The sequence below is a fragment of the Silurus meridionalis genome, chromosome 6 (assembly GCF_014805685.1).
Source record: "Silurus meridionalis isolate SWU-2019-XX chromosome 6, ASM1480568v1, whole genome shotgun sequence".
Classification (NCBI taxonomy): Eukaryota; Metazoa; Chordata; class Actinopteri; order Siluriformes; family Siluridae; genus Silurus; species Silurus meridionalis.
Genome location: NC_060889.1, coordinates 29,278,159 through 29,297,049, shown reverse-complemented (window position 1 = coordinate 29,297,049; position 18,891 = coordinate 29,278,159). Strand labels below are relative to the sequence as shown.

The following is an 18,891-nucleotide window of genomic DNA, read 5'->3' as shown; positions in this document are numbered from 1 at the left end:
CATAATAGTAGACATCATAATAGCATCATAAATAATATCCATTAGATAATTCCAGTAAATTATATATACATTAATTGCAGTTGTAATAAATCTTCAGCAACAATTTTTAATCAAATATATAGTCACATGATTAAACACCATGAATCTACAGTTTATGTTGAAAATTCAAAATCAGCTCTGACACCTTCAATATTTTATTCCAACAGAAACACCAAAACTGACCATAAGAGCAAATCCTCCGAGCTCCGTCTTCACTGGAGACACCATCACTCTGAGCTGTGAGCTGCAGGAGACGACAGGATGGACGTTTTTCTGGTACAAAAATTTGCAGCTTGTGAACACTTCAGCAGTCAACACACTCAATGTGAGAGTTAATGATGCAGGAGAACAATTATAACAGCTATGACTACTACTACACAAGACTCAGTGACTCTGTCAAGATTAAAGTGAAAGGTATTTAATCATTTTCCTTTAGTTTTTTTTATCCAACTGTAAAAATATTAAACAATTATTAAAATTCCATTTTTATCATGCCCAAACTAAAATGAATTCTATGAAATATTTAGCAGAGGTCTCTCATGTGCTCTACCAGCCCAGTCTCATGGTATTTAGTGATTATATTATCACTAAACATTTGGTGATTTTATTATCACAAATTGTTATCTATTGATTCGTGCTCATAGACAAGAATTTCCCTTTTTTGTCACTGAGGACGACTTTCTATATGATGTATTTCAATAGAAAGTGTTTTGGTGCCTCTGCCAAAGTTTTCTTTCTGCCACTGGATACCAAAGACGGTGTATTGTTTTTTTCTCATTTGTTATTTATTATTTTTGTTTTCAAGCACCATTACTCAACATTTAAGCAGGAGAATTTATCCTTGATTTTATTGCTTTATATTCGGTAAGATACCTGCTAATATAAACAGTGGTTCTTTTCAGTCAAAACAGTATATTCTCCCGGTTAATTGAGGAGACTGCTCATTAAGGAGAAAACTGTATGTAGCTGTTAGGCTGGAAGAACAAGCAGAAGCCGAAGTTCGACAGAATGGAGGTGCTTTAATGAAATATGGGAAAGCAGTAAAACCAAACTAGCTGTAAACACGGGAACACAGATAAACACCAACCAAGAGTAGTTCATGAGATAAATCCACAGAGTAGTTCACAGTGTAGCAAATCCACAGGGTAAATCTACAACGAGATAAATCCACAGAGTAAGTCCACAGAGTGATAAATCCACAGAAATGGTAATCAATAAGCTCCTGAGATGTTCACCAGACTAAACGGTAGAACTGACGGGGAGTGCTTGGAAGTGTGTGCTTATATAGTGGGTAAGCTGATGAGTGTCAGGTGTGTGGAATTAGTAGGATGGGGAGCTGCTAGGATGAATGTGTGGTTCTAGAGAAGGTGTGGCCAGTGGATCCCTGACAGTAGCCCACATTTTTTCAGGAAGTGTTAACATTTAAAATTAGGTAGAGTATTTTTAGCTGTGAGTCTCACAACATTTCGTTAATCAGATACACCTTTATTTCAGTATAACCCTCACTCTATCTCTAACAGTATATTTTCTGCTTTATTTCCTGATAAAAATTAGTTAAAAAATATTACCTTTGCCATTTTTGTCAGCATTACCTATTATCCTCTGCCTCTGTTGCTATGGAGATGGAGCCAGATGAAGCAGTCCTGCTGAGTGACATGAAATAAGAGGGAAATACATGTCCATGAAAACATATGAATAGATTAAAGTTTGTGACTATATCATGAAATGCCGTGAGACTGTGTTGGATCTGCAGTGCTCATCGTGTCCGGCTAATATGAGGGAAGAAACACACAATGCACTCTCTGGCACATACATTACATATACAAACAGACAAGTGTATAAAGACTGGACAAAAAGCTGAGTGTTGGAGAGTTTTGTGTTCTGGGCTAAAAGAAAAACATAAAAGATGATGATTCACCAAGCAGAGCCTTTTATTTACTTTCACTTCAGCCCAGTACTTTTTTCTTATAATCACAACACACACTCGTAATCCTGCACAGTTTCCCTTTAATGTCCACCTGGGATTACATGTACTGTAGCAAATCGACCCACCTTCACAATAATGTAAAGAGAGTAGGAGAGCAAAAAGATGAGACTCCTCACACTTCAGTCATGCTGGTACACTCAAATATGTTGGTTTGTGAATTTGCTCTATTAAAATATTTGATACAAAATTAGAGCTGAAGAACATCTGAAAGATGCTGAAGAACTCTCAAAAATTTGAGGTCTTAAACTTCATGTGAATAAAACGGTACACATCTCCATCTATAAAACTTCTTCTTCTTCTTCTTTCGGCTGCTCCCATTAGGGGTCGCCACAGCGGATCATCCGTCTCCACACCACCCTGTCCTCTACATCTGCCTCTTTTACACCAACTACCTGCATGTCTTCCCTCACCACATCCATGAACCTCCTTTTTGGCCTTCCTCTTTTCCTCCTACCTGGTGGCTCCATCCTCAGCATTCTTCTACCAATATAATTTATGTCCCTCCTCTGCACATGTCCAAACCATCTAAATCTCGCCTCCCTCACCTTGTCACCAAAACATCCTACATGCGCTGTCCCTCTAATAAACTCATTTCTAATCTTATCCATCCTCGTCACTCCCAACGAAAACCTCAACATCTTTAGCTCTGCTACCTCCAGCTCCACCTCCTGTCTTTTACTCAATGCCACTGTCTCTAAACCATCTACCACGTCATCTAATTCACTCCAGAATCTTTCCTTTTCCTCCATCTCACAGCCAACTTGTGGAGCATAGGCACTGATGACATTTATCATCATCCCTTCAACTTCCAGCTTCACGATCATCACCCTATCAGAAACTCTCTTCACCTCCACTACACTCTTACTGTACTCTTCCTTCAGAATCACCCCTACACCATTTCTCTTCCCATCCACACCATGATAAAACAGTTTAAATCCACCTCCAATGTTCCTGGCCTTACTCCCTTTCCACTTGGTCTCCTGAACACACAGCATATCTACCTTTCTCCTCTCCATCATATCAGCTATCTCTCTCCCTTTACCCGTCATAGTACCAATATTTAAAGTACCAACCCGAACCTCTACTCTCCTACACTGCTCCTTTTCCTGCCGTCTCTGTAGACGTCTTCCTCCTCTCCTTCTCCTTCTTCGGCCAACAGTAGCCCAATTTCCACCGGTACCCTGTCAGCTAACGATACCTGTGGCGGTCGTTGTTAACCCGGGCCTCGACCGATCCGGTATGAAATTCTCCTTTGTGATCCGCATATTTGATTTGGCACATGTTTTACGCTGGATGCCCTTCCTAACGCAACCCTCCCCATTTACCCGGGCTTGGGACCGGCACTAAGAGTGCACTGGCTTGTGCCCCCCTAATGGCTGGGTTCCCATCTATAAAACTTAATTTTACTAAAAACGTATTATTCACTAAAATGTTGGGTTGATTCTGTTTGTGGTCTTTTATTTGAAATTAGAAATTATTTTTTTTTTTTAACTAGAGGATTATCTTTACTCACCTCAGCCTGTATACATTTTGACAATATCTTGTAAATAAACTGAATAAAAGCTTTGTAAGATATTATACAGTTGTAATAAATGTACAACACTGATTTTAAATAAATGTTAAATATAAATGTTAAATATATATTATTCAGATACGATCACATTATAATGAACAATGAAATTACTGCTTATGTTAAAAAGTCAAAATCAGCTTTGACACATTCATCATTTCACACTGACAGTAAAACCCAAACTAACTGTGAGAGTGAATTGTCTGACCATCTACACTGGAGACACCATCACTCTGAGCTGTGAGCTGCAGGAGACGACAGGATGGAACTTTTCCTGGTACAAACATTCCCAGCTTGTAAACACTGCAGCTACCAACACACTCAGCGTGAGAGTCAATAATTCAGGAGAAACAGTCTATCAGTGTCGTGCAAGCAAGAAAATCTACAACAAACATAACAACTACGACTACATCTACACAAGACTCAGTGATTCTGTCACCATTACAGCAAAAGGTATTTCATGACTTTCCTTTTGTTTTCAACAGGATTAGGAGACATAAAAATATATCAGAGAATTATTACAATTCCATTGGTATATTTTATCAAACTAACATTAAATATTGAAAAGGTTTATTAGTGGTTTCCTATGTGATCTATGATGATCGTGTTGTCTGGCTGATATCAGGGAAGGAACACACATAGTGACACATATGTACATTCTTTGGTTAAGACAAGTACAACCCCAATTACAAATAAGGTGGGACGATGTGCAAAATGTAAATAAACAGAATGCAATGATTTGCAAATCTCATAAATCCATATTTTATTTACAGTAAAAAAAATTCTAATGTTTAAACTGAGAAAGGTCTAGACTGGAGGCATGCCAGATTCTTCTACTACAAAGTCATGCTACTGTAATAGATGTAGTATGCAGTCAGTATTGCAAGACCTTCCCTGAAAAAGACATTTTCTGAATAGAAGCATTTGTTGCTCTAAAACCTGTATATGCCATTCAGCATTGATGGAGCCTTTCTACAGGCATTAATGCACTCCCATACCATTATAGATGTGGATATTTGGACTGAGTGCTAATCACAAGTCAGATGGTCCCTCTCCTCTTCGCCTGAGCACAGATCAGATTTTCTCTTTGCCTCAGTACATTTTAAATGAGGTTTGGTTCCAGAAAGGATGGTGGCGCTTTTGTATCATGTTTATGCATGGCTTCTTCTTAGCATGATAGAGATTAGACCTGCGTTTGTGGATGACATGGCAAACTGTGTTCACAATGATTTCTGGAGGTGTTAATGAGCCTATGAGCCTTGTTCTTGTCACTTGTGCACAGATATTATGTACTGTAAATTATGAGATATACAATTGTTTTGCAATTTTAGGTTGAGGAACATTATTCTGAAATTGTTCTACAGTTTGGAGACAAAATATTTCACAGATTAGTAAAGCTCTGCATCTTTACTTTTAAGAGACTCTGCCTCTCTGTGATATTATTTATTATATATGATTACTATTTATACCCAATAATGAAAAAAACCTTTTAAGTGAGTAATTTTTCATTTAACACATTGTTGTATTTCCCATGTTATAGAAAGACCACAGGCAGTACTGAGTGTATCTCCACAGTACTGGCTGACTGAAGGAGACTCAGTGACTCTAAGCTGTGAGGTTACAGACTCCTCTACAGACTGGACATTCAGCTGGTTCACAGTTGTTCCCCACAGGGACGGATTACAAACAAAAAATACTGACTATGTCATGTATGTGGAGCTTCTCTCAGACAGCAGCAGAGGATCTGGTGGCAACTACACTCTCAGTCCTTCTGCTTATCATCAAACAGAAGTTTATGTGTGTAGAGGAGAGAGAGGAGAACCAATCAGCCACTCAATGTACAGCAATCCACAGCCTCTATGGATCTCTGGTGAGGAAAATTAACTGTTGGATTTGTTTAAATAATATCTGAGAAATAAATATATCTTCTTCTTCTTCTTTCGGCTGCTCCCATTAGGGGTCGCCACAGCGGATCATCCGTCTCCATACCACCCTGTCCTCTACATCTGCCTCTTTCACACCAACTACCTGCATGTCTTCCTCACCACATCCATGAACCTCCTTTGGCCTTCCTCTTTTCCTCCTACCTGGTGGCTCCATCCTCAGCATTCTTCTACCAATATAATTTATGTCCCTCCTCTGCACATGTCCAAACCATCTCAATCTCGCCTCCCTCACCTTGTCACCAAAACATCCTACATGCGCTGTCCCTCTAATAAACTCATTTCTAATCTTATCCATCCTCGTCACTCCCAACGAAAACCTCAACATCTTTAGCTCTGCTACCTCCAGCTCCACCTCCTGTCTTTTACTCAATGCCACTGTCTCTAAACCATACAACATCGCAGGTCTCACCACAGTCCTATAAACTTTCCCTTTCAATTTTGCAGATACCCTACTATCACAAATCACTCCTGTCACTCTTCTCCACCCACTCCACCCTGCCTGCACTCTTTTCTTCACTTCTCTAACACACTCTCCATTACTTTGCACTGTTGAACCCAGGTACCTGAATTCCTCCACCTTCTGAAGCTCTTCTCCTGCAACCGCACCACTCCACTGCCCTCCCTCTCATTCACACACATGTACTCTGTCTTACTCCTACTGAGTTTCATTCCCCTTCTCTCCAGTGCATATCTCCACCTCTCCAGGCTCTTCTCAACCTGCTCCCTACTCTCACAACAAATCACAATATCATCCGCAAACATCATAGTCCAGGAGACTCCTGTCTGACCTCGTCCGTCAACCTGTCCATCACCACTGCAAACAGGAAAGGGCTCAGGGCCGATCCTTGATGCAGTCCAACCTTCACTCTAAACCAGTCTGTCGTACCTACTGCACACTTCACTGCCGTCACACTGTCCTCATACATGTCCTGCACCACCCTTACATACTTCTCCGACACACCTGACTTCCTCATACAGTACCACAACTCCTCTCTTGGCACCCTGTCGACGCCTTCTCTAAATCCACAAATACACAATGCAATTCCTTCTGTCCTTCTCTATACTTCTCCATCAACATTCTCAAAGCAAATATGGCATCTGTGGTGCTCTTCCTCGGCATGAAACCATACTGTTGCTCACAGATGGTCACCTCTTCTCTCAGCCTGGCTTCCACTACTCTTTCCCATAACTTCATGGTGTGACTGATCAACTTAATACCCCTGTAGTTACTGCAGGTCTGCACATCTCCTTTATGCTTAAAGATCGGTACCAGCACACTCTTTCTCCATTCCTCAGGCATCTTCTCACCTTCCAAAATCCTGTTAAACAATCTGGTCAAAACCCCACTGCCATCTCTCCTAAACATCTCCACGCTTCCACCGGTATGTCATCTGGTCCAACCGACTTTCCACTCTTCATCCTCTTAATCGCTGCTCTCACTTCCTCCTTACTAATCTTATCTACATCCTGCTTCACCATCTCCACATCATCCAACCTTCTCTCTCTGATTTTCCTCATTCATCAGCTGCTCAAAATACTCCCTCCACCTTCTCAACACACTCTCCTCACTAGTCAACACATTTCCTCTCCATCCTTTACTGCTCTAACTTGCAGTACATCCTTTCCAGCTCGGTCCTCTGCCTGGCCAATCGGTACAAATCCTTTTCTCCTTCCTTAGTGTCCAACCTCTCATACAGCTCCTCATATGCCTTTTCCTTGGCTTTCGCCACATCCCTCTTAACCTGCTGCCGCATCTCCTTGTACTCCTGCCTACTTTTCTCATCCCTCTGTCTATCCCACTTCTGTTTTGCCAACCTCTTTCTCCTTATGCTCTCCTGCACTTCCTCATTCCACCACCACGTCTCCTTGTCTTCCTTTCTATTTCCAGATGTCACACCAAGTACTTTTCTAGCTGCCTCCTCATCACTCCTGCAGTAGTTGCCCAATCATCCAACACCTCCTTAACACCACTGAGCCTCTCTGACCTCTTCCCTGAACCTCACACTACACTCTTCCTCCTTCAGTTTCCACCATCTTATTCTTCTTTCAGTCCTCACTCTCCTCCTCTTCATCCTCGCCTCCAAAACCATCCTACAGACCACCATCCTATGCTGTCTAGCTACACTGTCCCCTGCCAACACCTTACAGTCGCCAATCTCCTTCAGGTTGCATCTCCTGCATAGCACATAGTCCACCTGTGTGCACCTTCCTCCACTCTTATACGTCACCCTATGATCCTCCTTCTTTTAAAATAAGTGTTCACCACTGCCATTTCCATCCTTTTAGCAAAATCTACCACCATCTGCCCTTCCACATTCCTCTCCTTAAAACCATACCTACCCATCACCTCCTCATCACCTCTGTTCCCTTCACCTACATGCCCATTAAAGTCTGCCCCAATCACCAATCGTTCTTTCCTAGGTACACCATCTACCACTTCATCTAATTCACTCCAGAATCTTTCCTTCTCCTCCATCTCACAGCCAACTTGTGGAGCATAGGCACTGATGACATTTATCATCATCCCTTCAACTTCCACCTTCACGATCATCACCCTATCAGAAACTCTCTTCACCTCCACTACACTCTTACTGTACTCTTCCTTCAGAATCACCCCTACACCATTTCTCTTTCCATCCACACCATGATAAAACAGTTTAAACCCACCTCCAATGTTCCTGGCCTTACTCCCTTTCCACTTGGTCTCCTGAACACACAACATATCTACCTTTCTCCTCTCCATCATATCAGCTACCTCTCTCCCTTTACCCGTCATAGTACCAACATTTAAAGTACCAACCCGAACCTCCACTCTCCTACACTGCTCCTTTCCCTGCCGTCTCTGTAGACGTCTTCCTCCTCTCCTTCTCCTCCTTCGGCCAACAGTAGCCCAATTTCCACCGGTACCCTGTCGGCTAACGATATCTGTGGCGGTCGTTGTTAACCCGGGCCTCGACCGATCCGGTATGAAATTCTCATTTGTGATCCGCATATTTGATTTGGCACGTGTTTTACGCTGGATGCCCTTCCTAACGCAACCCTCCCCATTTACCCGGGCTTGGGACCGGCACTAAGAATGCACTGGCTTGTGCCTCCCTAATGGCTGGGTTATCTGAGAAATAAATATATATTGTTTAAAAATTAGAGGAGATTTGTGTTTCGTATCTTGAAACACAATTAAAGAGCCCGAATCCTGAAGAGTTTATTTCTCCTTTTGTAACAATGATGAGAAATGTCATGATTTTAAGATGATGTGATCCCTGATCATGTGCACCTAGTCCCATTTTCACCATAAGACTTGTTTGTCTTTATATGCCATGTTTTGCCTTGTGTTTCTGTCAGGGTTTTTGGGCTTGTGGAACTCACTTCCGGTTTTGTGCGACACACTTCGGGTTCGGCAGCCATCTTGCCATTTTTCTATTGCCACCCATTATTTAAACTCACAAAGAACATATACCAGGCCAATTATCTCACTGGCTTTTCATGTCCCTGGGATTATTATTGCACCCTGCCTGCTCTGGTTCTTGTTCTTGATCCTTGTTTTGCCCTGTTTCTGGTTTGGACTTCAGACTTCTCTTTTGGTTTGTGCTTCTGCTCTGTCGTTTATTGTACTGTTTGATGGTATTTGGACTTTGGACAGTTTTTCAATTCTGGATTTGGTTCTGCCCTTTGTCTGTTTGTTTGCGGTGCCTGATATTTGGACTGTTTTTCCGGTTTCTGGCTCTTATCCCCCCTGCATTGCTCTGTTCTCCCGGTTATTTGATTAAAGACTGTTATTTTGAACTCTTTATTTGCGTCCTGCATTGGGGTCCTTTGTCTCCCAGTTTTATTTTGTATATAGGTTTTAAATTTTGCTATTTTGCAGCTTTTATGATGAATTATCCTGTTATACCATCCTTGGTTTTGATGCATGTTTTGGATTGTGGCTCTAATTACCAAATGAATGAACAACTGAACACACACCCACGTGTAGCCACATTGCATTACATATTGAACATATTTATACATTTTTTTGTGTGTGTTTAAGGTGAATCTCCTCCGGTGTCTCTGATCATCAGTCCCAGCAGAACTCAACACTTTACTCGTGACTCTCTCTCACTGAGCTGTAAGGACCAGAGTATCTCTACTGGATGGACAGTGAGACGATACACAGACAGTGAAGGAGTGTTAGATTGTTCACAGTGGGGATCAGTTACAGGATCTACATGTAACATCAGCTTCCTCTCCACATCCTACACTGGAGTTTACTGGTGTGAGTCTGAATCTGGAGAAAACAGTAATCCTGTCAACATCACAGTTCATGGTGAGTCTTCATGTAGTGTGTTTACTGTTAAAGAGAAAGAGAAATCTTTTATAGCAGAATATTCAGACCAACAAAATGTTGACTGTATTTCTGATGATTCTCTTTGTTGCTACACAATCACAAAAATGTATCTGCACAATTAATAGCAATAAAGATTTATATTAAACATTTTAAAGAACATAATGTGTTTTATTAATTTACTCCTATTGTAGGAAGATGCAGAAAGATATATAGACATTTTCACCCAAAGACCAGATTTCAATCTGTTTTACTTTTGTCTTTTAATCAGAAGTATCTTCAGATCACTTTCATTTTTTGTCATCTGTTCATTAGTATGACAGCATCCACTAGGCTTAAGTTGCACATCAGATGTAACTACAAGGACTTTTATCTATTTAAGTAAGAATGAGCACGATGGCAGTTCCCTTGGATCAATAAATCAGACTCGGCGACTCCACAGTTTATTCTCAGTGAGGTTTTCTGTGTTCTAGATGGTGATGTGATTCTGGAGAGTTCTGTCCATCCTGTGACTGAGGGAGATCCTCTGACTCTACACTGTTTATATCGTAGCACAAATCCCTCAAACCTCCGAGCTGATTTTTATAAAGATGGATCAGTCGTCCAGAACCAGACTACAGGAGAGATGATTATCCAAGTCTCAAAGTCAGATGAAGGTTTCTACCACTGTAAACACCCAGAGAGAGGAGAGTCACCGAAAAGCTGGATCTCAGTCAGAAGTGAGAAATCATTTCATTTTTCTTTTTCTTTTTATCTTAATTTTTTTTTTGTAGATTTAACATTTAAAATTGTGCCCTTTTTCTTTCTTCAATTTAAGGCTCTAGATCGAGTGGTAAAACAGTACGAGTGACTGTGGGACTGAGTTTGGTGTTTTTTCTTATTGTAATACTGATCTTAATGATCCTGCTGTGGTACAACACAATAAAGAAAGGTCTGACAATCATTTAAGTCTGGTTATGATCAGATGTCGATATAAAAAAGTTTTAAATAGCTTTATGATTTCCAACTGTATATTTGTTCTTTATTTAGTCTGCTTAAATGAATTTGTTTCCATCTATAGAAAACCAGAAAACCAACCAGAGGCACTCAGGAGCTGAAGACTCTCAGTCAAGACAAACATCATTTCTGCCTGGTCAGACTCTGTCTCACTGACTGTTTATTTTTATGTTTATTAAAAAAATACCACACTTTTATTTGAAAAAATATTTATTTTCACTATCTTTATAGGTAAAATTTAGTACATTGTTATTTATTTATATATATTTTTTTATTTATAGTCTCTATACTATAAATAGTATATAGTAATAGAAGACTATATACTACAGTCTACTGCATTTGGAGACTGAATGATAGATTTTCTCTATGCAGTAAAGTACAGAAGTGTTGTGTAGTGATTAACACACTGCACTGTGTTCAGGTGAAACTGCATCTGAGAGCGGAGAAGCCACTTACGCACAAGTCACGAAGAAAAAGACGACAAACAGGAACAATGGTAGAGTTTTTATTTCTTCAAACTGTAACTAATTGAATTACTTTTAAAAAAGCCAAATAATACTAGTCTTCTGCATATTCCATTATTTTCTCATGTGTTACACTGACGATGAAGATCATTGGGATGGTTTTGTTCTGTGTTACTGCAGGCGCTAATGCTGAACTCTGCATTAATGATGTGATTTACGCTGAGATTCAACTATATCCAATAAGAAAAGTGAAGAAAGCACAAGGTAGAGCTTGAATAAGAACATTTATTCTTCATCATGGGTCACCTGCACCCTGTTATTTTTAATGAAATGATGCAATAAATACAACACTTAATTAATTACAGAACATTTTTCTTCATTTATAGTTACATTCCATGGCGCACAAATCCATAAAACTTTTCACTTACATTATAATGACTACAACAGTCGTTCCCTCACCAGCTATTCTATCTCTCTTTAACATAAGACAGAAAATTTAACTTTTTATGTTTGAGAAACTTAAAAAAAAAATGGATTTAGCATTTTTTTTTATTAAAAAGTTAAAAGCAATTGGCTAAAATGTTTTATATTTTCCATAAATGTTAAATAACAGATAGAAGTCATTTATACATTTTTCTTTCTTTATCTGTTTATTATGAGCCTGAAAATGTGAATAAGCTGATAATATAGAACCAATACTCTATTAAACACTTCCTAAGGAAACAGACTGTAGAATTTCAGGAAATTATTCATGGATTTGTTTCTTGTTCCCAACTAGAAAAGAGCAGTGTGGCTGAAGATACTGTTTACTCAGAGCTGCATCAGAACATGAAGGTAAAACTCATTACATTTATAAAGTTTAGAAGACCATTCACACAACATGAAGTAAAAAATATGTTTAAAAGACACATTGTAGAATTTGGCCACAGCAGAAACGAAGACAATTAAAAGACATGAAAATGATCATATTTACTGATCTAAATACACAAAACCTGCCTCTCAAAATCTGTGATGGTCTGAAGGCTTCATACATGTTACATTGGTATCTGCCTTCACGACTTCTATCATCACATTCTACTTGGTCAATTATGTGATATGTTATGAATATACAAAATACTAGTTTGTTCCATCAGTGATAAGAATATCAGGAGAAATGTATTTTCTTACTATATTTATGCAACCATATGTTTCTTCTCTTTCTGCAGTAAACTGCAACTGAAGAATCTCCAGAGAGCTAAAAAACTTTTGAAGGATTTGAAAGAAATGTTTGTCTTTAGATTTTTTTCTCTAAAACGCTTAGCTGCTATACTATTAAATGGCAAATTTAAGCTTGGATTATGCCCAAAACATTTAGCTGTTGTTAGAACTTCCATACATTGACCATTCACTGATGAACCTTCAGAAATACAAAAGCAGGTCTCCCTGAAGAGGTGTATAAATCACAGAAGTTTAGGACATGTCATATCAAGATCAAGTCATTCTTTGGCATTCAAGGCCTTTTCAGAATGGCTTAACTGAATGTTTGGACCTGCTTAAGATTCTTGTGATATGCTTTTGTCCGTGGCATCCTTTTTTGCCCACTAGATGGCACTGTTTCCTCATTTGTACCTTCCCTCGAATGCTTATTTTTTCACTTGAAGATTTTTTTCAATTTTCTGTCCTCTCCTGTCTCAGTTCTCTGCTGGGTCTTTGATTTTGTCTTGTCAGACTCTTATTTATGTTTTCTTATGACTCCAACCAATTTTGTTACTCTGTCTATATACGTTTTTGCTTTTTATCCTGACATTGTAGTGTATACTTATAGTAAACTCTGTGTGCTCAATTTAAGAATTTTTGTGATAAGATTTTATAATTTCTAATTTTAGTATTTCTAATATAAGATTTTTTTTCTTTTTATGCCAAGTTTTCAAATATATAGGTGTGTATACAACATACAGTCAAGAAAATATTTTGCCAATTGTTCAATAGAGCAATAATACAAAAAATAAAAATAAAAAGCCATGTTTATCTGGAATGAATTTCAGAGCTATAAAAAGGCTAAATCAAATGTATCTGCACCTTCTCTTGCATTACTAACTTCACCTTGTGGTATGAAGACTCTAGTAAATGCTTTGAGAACTTCTCACTTCTCAAAAGTCTCAATTGGGGAGAAAGTTTTAGAAAACAATATGAACGCAAATTTGATCAATTCTGAGTATTTTTGTATGAAGGTACATGTAGAACACTTTTCACTGTTGACATTTATCCTTTAGCCCTACTTTATAATACATGTATGTATTACCTGGTAGATGTTAAGTATAAACTAAATTCAGTTCCTGTAATATAGAGAAAAGTCATTCCTCTTTATTTCTTACTTTACAACATGAAGGACAAATTACATTCACTTATTCACTAAATCTACAGCAGGATATTGTATATAACACATTTTCTACATCAACAGAAAATCATATTTTCTATCGATGTAGAAGTAACTGCAATATTAGAAGAAAACATTAATAGACTGTAAAGCATTATCATTGCAAACATACACATTTTAGAAATGACTATAGTAGGACAAATAAATTAGCAGATGCTTCACACTCTACTAAAAAGAAAGGTAAAATTAGAAAAAATAAAGAAATGCTCAAAATTATGTTTACATGAATCATCTGATTAAAGTACAAAATTTCAGATTTGTATATTTACAAAAGTTTATATTTTATTTAAAATTTACAATTTTTTTTACAATCCTGGCTGTCTGGAATGTACTGACAGAGAATAGAAAGGGGACGAAATTTTATTAATCAAATATAAATAAATCTATCTATTACAATAAGTGAATTGTCTCCGTTTTTAGATCAGGTTCAGGTCTGCAGACACTCATTTCACTGTACAGTGTAAGCAGATTTAAAATGTGTCATCTGTATTAAAAAAAAAAATATTTTAATAAAAATCCAATATGTAGAAAAGGTCGGGATTAAAACTGTACTTGTAGTTACCACTAGAGAGCGCGTAAAACGTGGTGTTTACTATTCAACTGCTGGATTTCCTTATTCACCTCTAAAATTTACAAAATGTCTATTTCAGTTTGGGGAGATGTTTACTTTTAATTCACTATTTATTTTATTTTAAGTAAAATATCATACTTTTGCTGAATTACATTTTATGATATCAGTCGTTAATTTTTATTTATGGGCGGATAAAAACTTAACTGGTCAAACATGCAACAAACAACCAATCAGGGTAGAGCGTGTGCTGTTTTGAACTTGTTTTGATTTAGGTGACATGAGCAGCTGCCAGGGGTGGCATCTTGCTAAGGGGCAGCACAATGTATCCTTTCTGTCAGCTGATCGGGACTGATCGGGTGGTGGTGTGCACCCACCACTCAGAGAAGTTCCCTCATGTTTTAAAAACTCTGCTAAAAGTGAAAGTACTGACTACACTTTTTCACTCAAGTTAAATTAAAGACTTTTGGGTTCTGACATGTACTTTAGTAAAAAGTAGTCATTTCTTCTACCTGTTTTAGTGTCACATTGGTAACTGAACCTCACATCATATTGATATATTAATACAAAATTATTTCAAATGTTATTATCCAGTGATCCAGGTTAAACATCCACCATATAGAACACAAGCAGAGAAAAGATGATGATGATCAGGTGATCAGGAATGTCTCTGTTCTCAGTCACGTTTACATCACTGACTCCCTCTGTCTCATCCACGTTAACCCCAGACTTCTTACTGCCTTCTGCCTTTGCTTATTGTGAGCTTCGTAAACTAGTCCACATCTGTGATGTGTGAGAGACAGGAAATGATACACCAGTGGTAGATGTAAAAAGCAGCGCAATGACAGGAAACAGGTTGATAGGCTGAAAACGATGCGCAGTGAATGTTTTCTTTGCAAAATCAAGAGTTATAGTCTAATTTGTATTAAGTTTGTAATCTAGCGTATCAGTATAGATTTATTCATTGATATAGACTCAAAGCACTTTTGTACGCTCTGGACACGGGCGTCTGCAAAATGTGGCAAATGTAAATGTAAATAAATTCTCACTGCAAATTTGTCACCAAATAGATTAAAACTAAAGTAAGGAGGCTAAAAATTAAAATGTAAGAAGTAGAAAGTATGGATATTAGTGTAAAAATTATAAAGTATTCTAAAATAAATTAAGTAATCAGTGAAAGTAAAAGTTTTAGTGAATATAAATAGTGAAGTAAACTACTGATACCGGAAAAATCTACTTAAGTACAGTAACAAGGTATTTGTATTTCGTTACTTACCCTTTCTGGAAGTGTGTGATGTTCCTCAATAAAGACACCTAGAAAAGATTTTCCCCAATGATGTAGACTGTGTTAGTGCTCCTATACAGCCTTTAGATACAAGGTGGATATACACACCCCCAAACCTGATTATAGAATTCTTCTGCAGGACTGGGAGAAAATGTAGTGATGAGGAAATTATGTATCAGGGTTCAACACTGAAACCTTCTATTACTTTTGAATGAGTTTTTGATTGTATGAATCACTGCCACTTAATTTTATTTTGTTGCGTTCTTGACATTTTCAGTGTTATATTCGTACTGTACACTTCTGTCTGATCAACCATTTACTCCTGAACTTCACAGCACTGGGAACCTTCACATACACTGAATAATAATGCCGGATCCACTGATCTGCTTTTAACACAATCCATGCAAAGCTTAACTTCCTTTAACTCCAGTAACACTGAGCTTCTCACCAACCGCTCTGACTGCAGTCACCTTTACAGAAAATACAACCTACACTGGAAACTATTCCACTGCACATTTTCATTCTCAAATCCTGCAACTGAAACCATATTCACTCTCTGGATATGAAGCAAATCTCACTAGTACATGTTCTATCACACAACACACACTCTAGTTTTAAGGTTCTTCCAGTGATGGTAGATTAAATCTTGCGCATGTTCCTGTTTTATCTCATTCCCTTCGGTTGGAATAAAATGGTGATGGTGTGATTTGTGTTACCAGAGGTCCAGTAACTGAGGTCCAGTTTGCATAAACCTTGTTACAGTTACATGAAATGTTTTAAGGTTTAAATGTGCAGGTGACCATGTTAACATTAAACTCACTGCAACAATTTCAGATGGTATTTTGCAGAAAGCAAAACTTTCCTCTGACAGTTCATCAATATTTTATTTTAAACAAAATATTTTTAAAGTATATTTCCACACATTTTTACTTTGTGGTTTTGCAGTAGCAGCATGTAGGCTTTATTACAGACTACACACATGGAACTTTGACCTAATGAAAAGGTTTGCAGGCTTAAACTCTTAAATCCAGTCAGAGCAATGAAGAAGTTTATAAGCAAATAACATGAATTACATTAAAATATCAAAGCCCTAAATGACAAGCAATAATGAAATGATTTGACAGTAAATGCATCCTCTTTTTATAGATGAACTTCACTCACTCCTCTATGACTGCATTTTTTATTTTGTCATCAGTGTGAGCTGTTAAAGAAATGTAAAATGTAATTGGTTTAATTTCAAAGTGTATCCCATGTGTTTATGACAGAAAAGCAAGCAAACTTAAAACTCGTCTTAAACACAGTTTATAGAGGGTTTGTTTTAATGCTTATGAATGTAAGGACGCTGTGTAAAATGTGAATAGAAACAGAATGCAATGATTTGTGAATCTAATAAACCGATATTTTATTCAGAGTAGAACATAGAAAACATATCAAATGTGTAAACTGAGGAAATTTACCATTTTAAGGAAAAAAAAGTTAATTTTTAACTGGATATCTGCAACACGTCTCAATACTGAGGGCTTTGCTGGAGCATTGTGGTGGAAAATGGTCAGGATGGTGGGGAGCGAAACACTTATGATATTTGCAGCAGTTTTCACTGTCTACTTTTTTCATTGCTGCAGTTCCCATAGCAGCCATCAGTGATGCAGCACAGACAGCACACTCTCAATGGTGTCTCTGTAAAATATAGTTAGATGGTGAATTGTCCTTTTCAGTCGGGGCAGGAAGTTGAGGTGCTGTGCCTTCTCGGGGAGTGATGTAGTGATGGTGAACCATACAGTATTAATGATACTGCTTATGCATGCCTTTTTTGAGTCACTGACCAACAGGATTATTGCAGATAAACAAAAAAGTTTTTAGTATAGATAAAGAAAAATAGTCATTTTGATTTCAACACTAATAAGCAACAAAAAGCTGCAGGAATCCTGTTTCCAATAAAGTAGTCAGTTGAGATTCTGTTCAGAAATCTCCATCTCTTGTAAAAGTACAAACACCATCCAGTCATTTTCTTTCATTAAATGATGACATGATCATGAGCAGTCCTCATGGAAAACCAGATAACAACAGGACAAAGATGATCAGGTGCAGATTCCAATAATACAGATTTATTTACACTCATTAGTATATTTAAATCGTCTAAATAACACAGATGTTGAACTATAAAATTTACTGAGGGTTACATAGAGTTACACCTCAAACCAAACCTGTCACATAACACATATGGATCCACTGATCCAGTTGGGCAGGCTTGCTGAAGTTCACACAATGTCCTAATCACACAATTAACTCATCACTCAGGATATTTAAACTGCAGATGAATAATGTTATACTCCACTAATCACTTTAATAAAGGCACAAAGAGAACATTTACTTACAGAACATCACAGTGAGTGGACTGAACTCCATCCTGTCCCTTTAACGACTAACTGAGCAGAGGTGTGTGTCAAAGCCTTATCACTGCCTTTGATCTCTCACACACACACACACACACACACACACACACACACACACACACACACACAAAGAAATATGGTAAATAAAAGAGGAGAATGGCCAGACTGTATTAAACTGACAGGAAGGCTAAAATAACTTAACATGTCACCAGTGACTGAAAAGTGAAACTAAAATACCTTTGTCTCCCTCTAGTGGTAACTGCAGTATACTTTTAATCCTGAACTTTTAGTTTCACTTTTCATTCACTGGCCACCACATATTGAGTTTCTGTCGCCTTCTTGTCCACTCGAGTCAGTCTGGCCAGTCTCCTCTGACCTCTCATCAACAAAATGTTTACTTTAGTGTGTATGATCTATATAGACTGCTGTGTGTGAAAATCCCTGGAGATTTCTGAATAAATTGTAGAGTTAAAATATACAGCACTGTTACTGAATGTGTTTTTCTTTAACTGAGACTATTATAGTTTTTTGACACTTTCAGATTTTACATGATGTTTCTGAAACTTTTAGGTTATAAAAATGTAACAGGAGCAACTACAAAATTCTCTCTCTCTCTCTCTCTCTCTCTCTCTCTCTCTTTCTCTCTTTTCCTCTTTTTGTCACACACACACACACACACACACACACACACACACACACACACACACACACACTATGTGTATATGTGTGATTCTGTGATGGTTGGCTGTGATGAGGGCTGAGTGCTGGTTTCTCTCTCTGTAGGTACACAGGAAGTGGTACGGCTTTAACACACACCTCTGCTCTGTCACTCAGTCAGTCATTAGAGGGACAGGATGGAGTTCAGTCCACTCACTGTGATGTTCTGTGAGTAAATGTTCTCTTTGT

General features: G+C 38.0%; 2 protein-coding genes across 2 annotated transcripts in view; one reads left to right on the top strand and one right to left on the bottom strand.

Annotated features, from left to right (window-relative positions):
* Window positions 1-18,891, top strand: part of LOC124387347 (obscurin-like) — a 402,170-nt gene that overhangs the window by 114,709 nt on the left and 268,570 nt on the right. The gene's annotated exons all lie outside the window — the stretch shown is intronic.
* LOC124387367 (Fc receptor-like protein 5) overlaps window positions 1-18,891 on the bottom strand; it is a 107,415-nt gene that overhangs the window by 36,549 nt on the left and 51,975 nt on the right. The window lies entirely within an intron of this gene.